Below are 13,141 nucleotides of genomic sequence, written 5' to 3'. Positions count from 1 at the left end.
TATATATATCTTCATGTTCATTAACGTCACCTTGCAACCGTACACTTTGGTACGGCCAATACACCAGGGGCTTACGTACCCCACGACACGGTGTGAAAAGTCCGAACACTTTCACAAGTGCGGCACCCCGAACTTATAGCATTATATGCATCAGCTCCGAATCATGTCTTTGGTCAAATGTTGGGTTTGCCTAGCTCCTATATTTTGGTACCTTACATTCCGCTCTATCGGCTAAGGTAGCGCTAGGAGAACTACTGCGATTGTGCCCCGGTTCTGCTGGGTTCAGCACCTCAGTAGAGAAAGCTAAAACTGACTATCATGATAAGGCGAGAGACTGGTCGCTGCTCGGCGAGGTTTTCGACTCCCTAAAGACTTATGCCGCTTAGAGCGAGGGGCCGGCCCTGTCCGGCTTAAAGGCGTGTATCGCACCCCAAATTCGGCCTTCCGAATACCAGGGGCTTTGCCGAAATTTAAAATTATAGAATTCTATGGCTAAGTGAGAGTGATAAAAGCATTATTAGTCCGGTTGCCTTATTCACTATGCTGGGCACCTCCCTCGAAGGACCCAAACATGGGAACAAGAGTGCTCAGGTTTATCCCGAACACCCCAGCACTCGTGGCATGGGGGCAGAAGCCGAGGACTAGCCATCTCTCAGATTGGATAAACAGCCAAACATAAGGTAATATTTTAAATTCAAACAAGCGTTGCATAGCGCATATGAAATAAGTTTTCATAAACACAGGATAAAACGAGCAAGTCTCATTCAAATATTACATCTTTTGAACACTCGTCCGTGATGAGACGGGCACCCGGCAGAACACCCTCGTAGTACATCTCGGGGTGGCGGTGCTCCTTGCCCTTCGGTGGCCCCTCCTTGATCAGCTTCACGGCGTCTAGCTTGACCCACTACAACTTCACACGGGCGAAAGCCCGGCGTGCACCTTCAATGTAGACAGATCGCTTGACGACCTCCAGCCGCGGGCAGGCATCCACAAGCCGCCTCACCAGGCCGAAGAAGCTGTTCGGAAGGGCGTCGCCAGGCCACAGCCGAACTATAAAGCTCTTCATGGCCCGATCGGCCGCCTTATGTAGCTCGACCATCTGCTTCAGCTGGTCGCTCATTGGCACCGGGTGTTCGGCCTCAGCATACTGAGACCAGAACAGCTTCTCCGTTGAGCTTCCATCCTCGGCCTGGTAAAATTGTGCGGCATCGGACACACTGCGGGGCAAATCTGCGAATGCTCCTGGAGAGCTCCGGATTCGGGTAAGTAATCAGTAATTTACTTTTACATGCTTGCTTTGCATATAGAAAGCCTTACCCGCCGCTATCTTCTTCATCGCGTCGATTTGTTGGAGGGCCTTTTGGGCTTCGGCCTTGGCACTTTTTGCACTCTCGAGGGCCGTGGCAAGCTTAGACTCCCGCATCTTTGAGTCAAGCTCCAACGCCTCGTGCTTCGCCACGAGAGCCTGGAGCTCTTGCTGCACCTCGCCCACCCGAGCCTCATGCTTCTCTCGCTCGGTGCACTCCTTGGCCGCTTTATCTTCGGCCTTGGTTAGCGCTTGCTTCAGGGTCGCCACCTCGGTCGTGGCCCCTGGCAAATATTCGATGATCATGTCATTTTGCAATCGTGTCTTCTTTCATATATACATATCTATAGACAGGGTATTACTTACCCTTGTTCTCCTCGAGCTGCCTCTTGGCAAGGCCGAGCTCTTTCCTGGACCCCTCGAGGGCCTGCTTCAGTACGGCGACCTCCGCGGTCAGTGCGGGGGACGCCAGCAGCGAAGCCTGCATATGCATATTGACTCACGTATATTAGACTCCTGCGATATTATTTGATCCTCTGTTCAGCTTTTCTTTGTGAACACTGAACAAAGCATCAGGGGCTACTATCTATGCGGTAATATTCCTACTACATTTTAAAACACTTACCTCGAAGCCTGTTAGAAGGCTGGCACAGGCTTCAGTCAATCCGCTCTTGGCGGACTGAATCTTCTGGATCACCGCACTCATGATAGTGCGGTGCCCCTCATCGATGAAAGCGCTGTGAAGCGCTTCCAGCAGATTGTCCGGCGCCTCTGGATGGATAGAGGTCACCGGCACAGGCGTCTTTCCCCTCTTAGAAGGAGGCCGCCTGCCCGAGCCTGGAACCGCTGGAGGTTCCGGCGCGGTGTTCGGCTGAGGGCCGAACTCGGAGCTCTCAGGGGCCCCATCCCCTCGGCTCCCGGAGTCCGGAAGGTCGCCTTGAGGCGCCTCCGAGATTGTCTCCCCTCGATCCGGTGCCTCTTGAGACAACACCTCGGCGTCGTCGGCAGGATGAGGGGAGGTGGCGGTCGGGACTAGATCGCTATCCATGTCCGACAAGCCTAGGGAGCCGTCCGACGATACATCGATACTGGCTCGTGGCGGCCTGCATAATTGTGTTTGACGTTAGGGAAAGCAGTGCGACAAAGGAATCCTATGAGTTACTCTGGTATCCAAATACTTACGATCTCCCCGGGGTCTTGGCCCTGGGCAACCACTCATCTTCGCCTTCATCGGCGGCGGTGGAACTATCCGGAAGGAGAGTCCTTCCCTTCTTGGACCCTTCGGCCCCCCTAGTTGGGGCGGCCTTCCTTTTCCTGTCTTCCCCAGTCGGTGGGGGAGCATATGCTTCTTCTTCTTCTTCTTCTTCTTCTTCTTCTTCCTCGTCTTCGGGGGAAGAGTGTGCCGCAAAGTCATCGGGCGGTGAGTCCGACGACGCCTGGCGTCGGGAACTCTTTCGGGTTCCCTTGGCCTTCTTGGTCTTCTCCGGCACCGTATAAGGAGCCGGAGTCAACATCTTCGCCAGAAGAGCGTCTGCGGGGCCTTCGGGCAAAGGAGCCGGACAGTCGATCTGTCCAGCCATCTTCTGCCAGTCCTGTCAAAGTACGGGAGTTTAGATCCTGCATAGAGTCAATCTATAAAAAATAAGTACCCTATGAAAGGTAAAGCGGCTTACCGCACTTGCTTGGCGCTTCGCGCTGAATCCGTGATCCTCAGTAATAGGAGGGGGGACCTCGGCACTTTTGAACAGCACCCTCCAGGCATCTTCATGAGTCGTGTCTAAGAGCCTGTTCAGAGTTCGGTGCTACGCCGGGTCGAACTCCCATAAGTTGAACTCCCGTTGTTGGCACGAGAGGATCCGGCGGATGAGCATAACTTGGATTATGTTGACAAGCTTGAGCTTCTTGTTCACCATGTTTTGAATACATGTTTGGAGTCCGGTCTGCTCTCCTAAACTACCCCAGGATAGGCCCTTCTCTTTCCAGGAAGTGAGCCGCGTGGGGATGCGAGATCGGAACTCGGGGGCTGCTGCCCATGCAGGGTCGCGCGGCTCGGTGATGTAGAACCACCCCGATTGCCACCCCTTTATGGTTTCCATAAAGGAGCCCTCGAGCCATGTTACGTTGGGCATCTTGCCCACCATGGCGCCTCCGCACTCCGCCTGGCGCCCTCCCACAACCTTCGGCTTGACATTGAAGGTCTTCAACCATAAGTCAAAGTGGGGCTTGATGCGGAGGAAGGCCTCGCACATGACGATAAACGCTGAGTTGTTGAGGATAAAGATCGGGGCCAGATCGTGAAAATCCAGGTCGTAATAGAACATGAGCCCCGAACGAATGGATGGAGAGGGAATCCCAGTCCGCGGAGGAAATGGGTGAGGAACACTACCCTCTCATGGGGCTTGGGGGTGGGGATGAGCTGCCCCTCATCTGGGAGCCGGTGCGCGATGTCGTCGGGCAGGTATCCGGCTCTCCTCAGTTTCTTGATGTCTCCCTCCATGACGGAGGAGACCATCCACCTGCCTCCCGCTCCGGACATGATTGGAGAAGGTTGAGGTGGGAAGTGCGGACTTGGGCGCTAGAGTTCGAGTGTGCGAAAGCGGATGAGCGGAGGAGGAAGAAGGCGTGGATAGAAAGGTGAATCCCTATCCCTTTATATGGGCGGACGATACTACGCGTCCCCACTTGCCTGGTAAAACTCGCTTATCCCCCAAGCGTCGTAATTGATGGCGCGATTGGGTTACCCACGCCCGTATTGATGAGAATCCCGTAATAAGGGGACACGATCTCTGCTTTGACAAGACGTGTCGAAAAACTGCCTCGCGTTATGTGCGGGGCTGGTTAAAGGAAACGGTTCAAATAATCACCGGGCCATGACATAACGTCATGCTGCCAAAACAAGCCAGCAAATTAGATCTGTGAAAATATTATTCTCTCTACGGTGGAATGTGAAACTTATTTTGCAGGGTCGGACACTATCCTCATATTCAAATTCTTCTGTGATGTATTCGGGGAAGGAACCCGCCTTGCAATGCCGAAGACAATACTGCGCGCCGGACTCATCATCATTGAAGCCTGGTTCAGGGGCTACTGAGGGAGTCCTGGATTAGGGGGTCTCCGGACAGCCGGACTATCTCTATTGGCCGGACTGTTAGACTATGAAGATACAAGATTGAAGACTTCGTCTCGTGTCCGGATGGGACTCTACTTGGCGTGGAAGGCAAGCTAGGCAATACGGATATGGATATCTCCTCCTTTGTAACCGACCTTGTGTAACCCTAACCCTCTCCAGTATCTATATAAACTGAAGGGTTTTAGTCCGTAGGACAACAACCACAACATACAATCATACCATAGGCTAGCTTATAGGGTTTAGCCTCTCCGATCTCGTGGTAGATCTACTCTTGTACTACCCATATCATCAATATTAATCAAGCAGGACGTAGGGTTTTACCTCCATCAAGAGGGCCCGAACCTGGGTAAAACATTGTGTCCCCTGCCTCCTGTTACCATCCGGCCTGGACGCATAGTTCGGGACCCCCTACCCGAGATCCGCCGGTTTTGACACTAACAGGAGGTTTCTCCAATTTACCGTATGAAGGATGAACCATGGCTCCTGCCAGGGTCAGCATTGAAGGCTGACGAGAGGACACCAGCCGATTCTTCTGGAGGTCGAAGTGTTGCCTGCAACGAGGCCTATCCGACGCATGACTTCTTTGTCATTACCAAAGTCTACAGCAACGAATTTGACTAGGTTGCTCTCGAGGAAGTCCTTAAAATCCTGGCACTCAATGTCGGCATGGCATATGTGGTAGACCAAGCATAAGTCATGCACGCAAACCTGGATCACAGCGGGCTTCTTCCTTTCTTCGTCCTTTAGATCCTACTCTCGTCCCAGGACTGTGGTGTGCTCAACATCTAGCCCAGCGACCCACTCATCATCTGAGTCTTCGAACATGCGTCTGAAGCGAGAAAGGCATCCTTTCATTGTCACGGAAGAACGGTGTAGATGACGTCGAACTCATCGCCGGTGATGGTTCTAACCTTGTACTCACCGCCGATCATGGAGATTTGGGACGCCATGGATTTGGGAGGAGGGTTAGGATTAGTGGAACTATCGTAATGTGAATGGACGGGACGACTAGGAGCGAACCGCCATAGTATTGAAGGACATGCAGGGATGAGTCAGAGCGAACTGCCAGCATTCGTAGCGCCGCAGTTAAAATGATAATGGGAAGTCAAATCACGGGGCCCCACCTGTCCAGCAATAACTCGTTGTCAAATCACACAGCCCTATGTTTGCAGCAGCCCACTCCCTCGTCTTCTCGCGTCTCTGTCGAACCGACTAGGCGGAACTGCCCCGCCGCCTACCGCGCAGGAAAAGCCCCGCCCTTGACTTTTAAATAGTATACAATATACTAATTTTGTATTCATGGATTGCGCCCGTGCCATGGAGCAAAGCTTCTAGAAAACGCCGGTACACATGTACGGAGTATACAGCACGCCCGTCGCGTTCGCGTCGCACCCCAGACGGTCGGTCGGTCTGGCACGCTGCTCTCTGAATGGAACGCGCGTCATATTGCGTTTGCACACATATGTGGGACGACAATTGAGAACCGACCATAGGCACACTCCCCGGCCCCGCAAGTCGGGTGACTTAATAGAAGAGGGAGACGAGCGATAGTACTAGAGAAGTGTTGTACTACGTTGGTGCCTAGACGATCCATGCAAGACACGGAAGATTAGTTCGTCCATGCATGTGACCAGACTCCAGCAGACACGCCTGGATTGGCTATCGTCTACATATTGTGCAGGCTGTGTTGTACATGGCTGTAGTTGTGGTGAGAAATCTAAAAAAAGGTTTCTTGTCATCTCGCAAAATTAGGTGTCATGTGCTTCGGATCACTGCGAGGGTTAAACAGCGACAACTGAGTTGGGCTAGTCATTGGGGGCACATGCACGAACAATGACTACTAGGCTGCCATCTAGGTCAAGCCGGCTATGTTAATTAGGACATCTATCGACAGACCCCTTTTCTATGAGTTTATCTTTAATTTGAGCTTTGTTCCTCGTCTAGTTTGTCCGTCGGGATTCATGTTGTCTCCTTTGGGCAGTGAGGTTATGATTTCTTGTCATGTGGCATTTTTTCGTGTTATATGTTATAATCCGGCGCTTCAGATCAAAATGACAACAACTGCGCCTCCGCGCCACGTGCATGAAGACTTCTCGACAGTCATTGACGAGGTCAAGCCGGCTCTGGTAGACAAAAGAAAACTAGTACTACTCCACTATATAGGCAGGAGCCTCCGCGCTTGCTTGCTAGTCTTGCTCTCTTCACACTGTCTCGGCCTCTCCAGATCTAAACATGACAGCGGTGGCCACACTCTCTCTCTCTCTCTACTCACCGCTGGTCACAGATCCAGTCGAATCCTCTCCACCGGGGAAGGTGAGAAGGTGCAATGTTCACGCGGTCGTCCTCGGTGACGGCTCTTACCCACTGTTAGGCACGTCCCGATCAGCCTGCCTTGTCGTTCTCTCCCAAGCACCGCTGGCGAGGGAGGGCCTCCGACCCCTTCTTCCTCGTTGTCGTAGTGTGGGCAGATCTGGCCTCCCGCCGCCCACCTAGCGACATCCCGGCGACCATCAGATATAACTTCCTTCGAAACCGGCCTTGCTCTACTTCCCGAGCTCCTGACATCGCTGCATTTGTATCTTTTACTATTTCTCAGGCCCCCTCATAGATAGGATCGATCGGCTGTTCGAAAACCACCTAATTTTTTACGTTTAAGAGGTAAAACTAGTTCATGCACTCGAATCTAGTACTACTTGGTTCAAACAAGGAAGAAAGGGGGTGGGGTGGGGGAGGATTTGTTACCTGAATCTAGGACTTGGTCGAAAGAGGAAATAATGGGGGCGAAAAGTAGCAGAGACTGGCTATCCAACTGGTCTCTAGGTCTAATAGGGAAATAAAGGGAAACACAGTACAAACTCAATATAAACCCGATCTATTGGTTGAAAAAGGAAAGAAAGTGGGGACTGGGGGACAAGTCAACAGAGTAAGTCCAGCACTAGATTTGCTAGCCTCACACAGTATAAGGTGGCTATACCAAACAAAAATGGGACCAACCCAGATATCCTGTTCTGATGTTTATTGCCCCAAGCCACTCTTATGTAATGCCACTGGTAAAATGTAGCAGTCACACTATTAAAAGTAAGGACACGTTAAACCAATGTTGTTTTCAATGTAATGCCTCCAGTAATATGAATCAATGGCACTTCTTTACATGTCCTGCTAAAATTTCCCATTAAGATAAGTTGGTTCTTTTCGTTAGAAATGCAACTGTCCTGGTCCGCCTACTCTCCCGTGCCCAAAGTAATGTCGTATTTAACGGTTGTCATAATTAATCCTAATGCCCACACTAATATCTAGCAATGCGAGTGCTTTAGAAATTGCTACTGTCCTTATAGGATTGCCATTCAGATAAGGAACATGCTTCTTTTCATTTGATGCATGTTTCATCACTTGTTAGTCACCCTCCTTTCCACCTTTTTTGTGCAAACAGAGATATACATTTCACGCTCGATCTTAGTTGAACTACACAAATGATATCCAAATTATAGTTGAGCATTCCAGGAGCTTCATAACCAACCTTGATGTTGCTCAATTTTATTGCAACTAATGAAGAAGAAGCTCTATGGGTTTCGTTTTCTGATGGAAATGGAACCGGGGCTGGAGCCCTTTTCTTAAAAAAAATTGAAGAAGAAGCTACTAGCTCATGGGACATTGCTTCATTTTAGGTGAACTGCACCAAAAGGTCCCATGAATTGAATCATCCATGTTGGTGATTGAAAGAGCCAGCTTCAGCATTCCAGTCTAAGCACCCCCGGCCTCCATCCTTGCGACACACGGTACACCTCGTTTGCCACCTTCTCGGCCCTAGTGTCACTGGTAAAATGAAGTAATAATACAGTTAAAATAGAGCGAGTGTCATCTCTATCATTTCATTTCCAATGTAGATAAAGAAAGTGCTTCTCTTTGTTAATGTATGTTTCATCAACTAGTCCCATTGTTAATGTTTAAGCGTTTCTGCAAACTGGGGCGCTTAATTTTAGTTGATATGTACAAAAATAGAGATTTGAATGTCTCAAGGCGCCTCCTTGTACTACCGTTGTACACTGATGTTCATCACTGGCAGAAGGTGTATCTAGGAGACTTGGGACGATGTCCAGTATGAGGCGTCGCAGGGCCCATCTCGCCCTCGCAGCATGGCATACTATGATACTATTGCAATATTTTCTTCTATTTATTTTGTGTGTTTCATCAACTAGTGCCACTATAATGTAATCACGCTTTTTCATTATCTATGCAAAGAGGGTTATTCAGCTGCATTTTGGTGGAACTGCACAAATGTACATATGGAACCGGCATATATGCAGAGTGCGAGGTGTGCCAAGTAAAAAATTACCGACACCAACCATGCTGCATGCACGCATTGGCATCCACCACCACCAGTGGGATGTGTGGCGCTCTCTGTGAACGGATCTTTCTCGGCAGCAAATCATCTAACCAAATACTAGTAGCTTATATTGGCAGTTTTCTAGGGAGTACTCTTTTCTGAAAGAAGCACCAATCTATTTTTCATTATTTGTACATTGTGTCACAACTTTGACCCAAAGGTCCAGAGCTATTTTAGGGTGATTGACGTAGTACTCGGAGACTGATTGTAAGCATGATTTTCATTAGCTGTCACACTGATTGTAAGCATGAGCAGGTGGAAGATTAGGTTACTGCGAAGCTTACCTTAAACCCTATCGCCGCCGTTGAAATGAGGCGAGCGTCGAGGGAACCGTGGAGAACGGCGGGGAAGCGACGTCGCGCCATCCGGCCTCCTCTTGCGGTGGGAGAACGAATACTCCTGTGGCTCCGGCTGGCTCTGCACCCTCACGAAATGGCACACCATACTCGATTGATTCGTTATCCTCTGGGTGCTCGACCTTCGACCTGTACGCCCACCACCTCCGCCTGACTGTCGCCTCGGGCGAATCTGTCTGCTCCATCGCCCAGAGGAGATACTCGATGAACTCAGAGGACTGCGGCGTGACTGCCGCCGAGGAGTACATGTACATCGCCGCCCTCATCGCCGCCGTCTTGCTCTTTCGCATACATTGCCACATGGCCCACACCAGCCTCGAAATCTCCCACTCATTGTCAAACCAACTAAGGATCTCCTTCAACCTGGCTAACTTTGCATGGTCGCCGCTGGCGATCTGCCTGATTTGCTGCTGCATCCTCTCCATAGATGTCCTTTTGAGTGGTCCGGTGCTAGCTTTGGAAGATGGGAGCAGAGGCGGTGGTCTTGCAATAGAGAAGAGGGAGAGGCGAGATGGTGGTTTTGGAATGGAGATGATGGAGAGGAGAGGAGGTGGTTTTGCAATGGAGAAGATCAGAAGAGGGAGAGGCGAGACGGTGGTTTTGGAATGGAGATGACGGAGAGGAGAGGAGGTGGTTTTGCAATGGAGAAGATCAGAAGAGGGAGAGGCGAGACGGTGGTTTTGGAATGGAGATGATGGAGAGGAGAGGAGGTGGTTTTGCAATGGAGAAGAGGGAGAGGAGCATGCGGCGGCGATTTAGGATTGGACGAGAGGGCCAGCGTGCTGTGACTGGATCAAAATCAAAATCAATTTACCCTTCAATTAAGAAAGCGACCCCACATTAACTAGTCTCCCTTTTATTCTGGGTCATAATTGACCATGATTTTCGCACATAAAATAGATGTTATATGTTGCAAAAATAATATAATTTGAATGTACATTCAGATACGAACCAAACGATAAATTTTTTGGTGACATGCATTCACATTTTGCTGGTCAAATACAGTACGTGGTCAAACTTTGACCCAAAATACGCAAAACAACAAAAAAATACTTCCAAGACCAGCGCCGCTCTTCTGCTCTTCTCCTCTTAAACCACCGCCGCTCCTCTCCTGTTCCAATCTAAATGCATCGCCGCTCCTCTCCTCTTCCATTTCAAAACCATCGCCCCTCCTCTCCTGTTCCAGTCCAAAACCAGCGTCGCTCCTCTCTCGTTCTAATCCAAAACCAGCGCTGCTCCTCTCCTCTTCCATTCAAAAACCACCGCCGGTGAGTGAAGGTGCTGTGGAGAAGTAGATCGATGGAGGAGTACAACCGATACGTGAGGATCGCAGACGACGACCCTGTGAAGCTAGCTAGGATGTTGGAGGTACAGTCTTGGTTTGACAACAAGGACCAACTAGCGGCGATGACGACATTCATGGCCAAATATCTGCAACAGAGCGAAAAGGCAGCGATACTCCCGGAGGGAGTCGCGCCAGAGTATATAGAGCTGCTCCTCTGGGCCATGGAGCAAACAGATTCACTGAATCCGATCGTGAGGGAGCGGTGGTTGGAGTATCGATCCCAGATGGAGCATCCACCAGAGATTGAAGGATCGATCATCTACAGGGTGCCGTTTGTGAGGGTGTCCTGCCAGAGCGAGCCGGTGGAGTCTTCGTCGACCGAACCCAACTGCAAGAGGAGAAAAGCAGTTGGCCCGATGATGCTTCCCCGCCATCGTCTCCCTCGCCGTTCACATCGTCTCACGGGGCGGCTGTCTGCTGTCGAGGAATAGGAGGGGGCTGCCCCCCAGCCCAATAGTCGAGCAGGTTGTGAATTGTCAGGAGGAGCTTAGGGTTGTCAGTATTTACAGGTTGTGAATTGTGTTTTGTATTGTGTATTTTGAGAGTACTTTCAGATATGAATGTCTTTTGAATTTCAGATTTTCAGTATTGAGCATATGAAGTATTTTATGAATTCTAGAGATCTGTTTTTAGCACTTAAAAAATGTAGTTTCATAGGAGTATAAAAGTGCAGACAATGTGATTCTCGGAGAAGAAACTGCAAGTTTCAGTTTCAGATAAGAAACTGCAAGTTCAGTTTCAGATAAGAAACTGCAACTTTCAGAGGCAGAGCATTTATATTAACTCGGCCTTTTCAAACAGGGTTAAATGTTGGAAGTTTTATTCATGGTCGAAAATGGAACTACCAGCCAGTTAACATCATGTTGATCAACATTCATGCATAGCACATCTTCATATGATGCACAGTCAAAATGCCCACATAATGTCGAGTGTGCGAAACACAGAGAAAACGAGGGACGAAGTTTTGGCAAGTGTTGGACGTGGTTTTGGGCTGCCTCATCTAGGCTTTCATTTTTAACATGCGCAACGCACGACCTCGGATGGGAGGTCCATAGGCCCTAAGAAAATACAAACAGGCCTATGGACCTCCCATCCGAGGTTTTATTTTTGGCAGCCCAATTTATGTATTTTTTTAAAGAAAACGCAGAGGTCTGTTCTATTTTTCTATATAAGAATAGGAACGCCAGGTCCAACTTATGTTTCCCTTCTAACTATATTATATATATTTAAATTATTTTATATGTTATTATATATTATTTTTATTGTCATCATATATTTAACAAATACTTACATATGTAAGAAAACAATATCCCACATCTTATTAACTTATAAAAATAATTTCTTAACAAATAAAATCCTGGATTGTTTTGGCACGAAAATCCTAGTGATTGTGTACAAAAGCTTGGTAAGATTTAAGGATGAATGTAATAATATCACTTATTATTTAAATATATTTATAACAAAATGCTCAGCCCCTTTCTATTTTTTGATAACATTGCTGGCCCAACCCAACATTATAATTAGAATCAGCCCAACAAAATCGTGTATTTCGAGAAAGTGCAAATGACCTGTAATTTTTAGGAAATAAAATAAATGGGCCGCATGGACGCTACATTATTTGTTCACCCATCCCAGCTAATGCCTGTAATTCAAAAAAAAAGATCAAATTGACTATAAATTCTATCACACAAAAAAGACTGTAAATTGTGAAAAAATGGGTTGAATACGTGCCACATTTTTGGAGGCTGAAATGTGGGCCAATAGGACGAAACCAACGCAAGTCGTTATCAATTTAGTCAACAAATGATTCTGGCATGTTAGCCGTTGGATTTACATCCAACGACCGGCATCCATCTTCAATCTCTCATCTTCTTCCTCCAGCACCGTCGGGACCACCTCCCGCCTCCTGCTGCTAGCAGCTCTACTTAGCATGCTTCGCTATGAAGCGCTACTCCACCCTTGGCCAGGCCATCCCTCCACCCCTCCACACCTCCTGTTCTTCTCCACCGACTGCCGAACCACACCGCACTAGAACCAGTTAACCCTCCTACACCTCTCCGTCTGCGACCCTATTCCCGCGTCTTCCCATCTCCGGCTCGTTGCTGTCCGGGGCCTCGCCGTCGTCCACCACCTTGGATGCGCTCGGCGCGGCGTGGTCAACGTGGTCAACGAACGACACCATCGGAAGTAGACTGTGCGTGGAGAGGCTGACAGCTGGGTCCACGGCCGCATACAAGGAAATGCCTCCTTATTACGCGCAAAATAATGATTCCTCCACCTGACATCTGGGAACCACCGGAAGGGCCTCTGTATTTCACGAAAATAACGTGCCCCCCGCTGACATGTCGGACCCACCAGCTATCTTCGCACGCAAGGAAGTGTCTCCTTATTATGCACAAAAAATGAATATCCCCCTGCTAGCTGGAACCCAGCATAGTGGGAGGCTGACTTGTGGGCCTACCAAGTTGACGGGGACGGAGGGCTTTGTCAACTTAGTCAATATGAACGATTCTAGCTCCTGTTACCGTACGATGTTCATCCAACGGCCGTAGTGCTTCTTCAACCTCTGGTCTTCTTGCTCCAGCCACCCAAACCAGCGTCGGTCGTGCCGCGTGCT

Source organism: Triticum dicoccoides, chromosome 6A (assembly GCF_002162155.2).
Source record: "Triticum dicoccoides isolate Atlit2015 ecotype Zavitan chromosome 6A, WEW_v2.0, whole genome shotgun sequence".
Taxonomy (NCBI): Eukaryota; Viridiplantae; Streptophyta; class Magnoliopsida; order Poales; family Poaceae; genus Triticum; species Triticum dicoccoides.
This window is presented reverse-complemented; position numbering follows the sequence as displayed.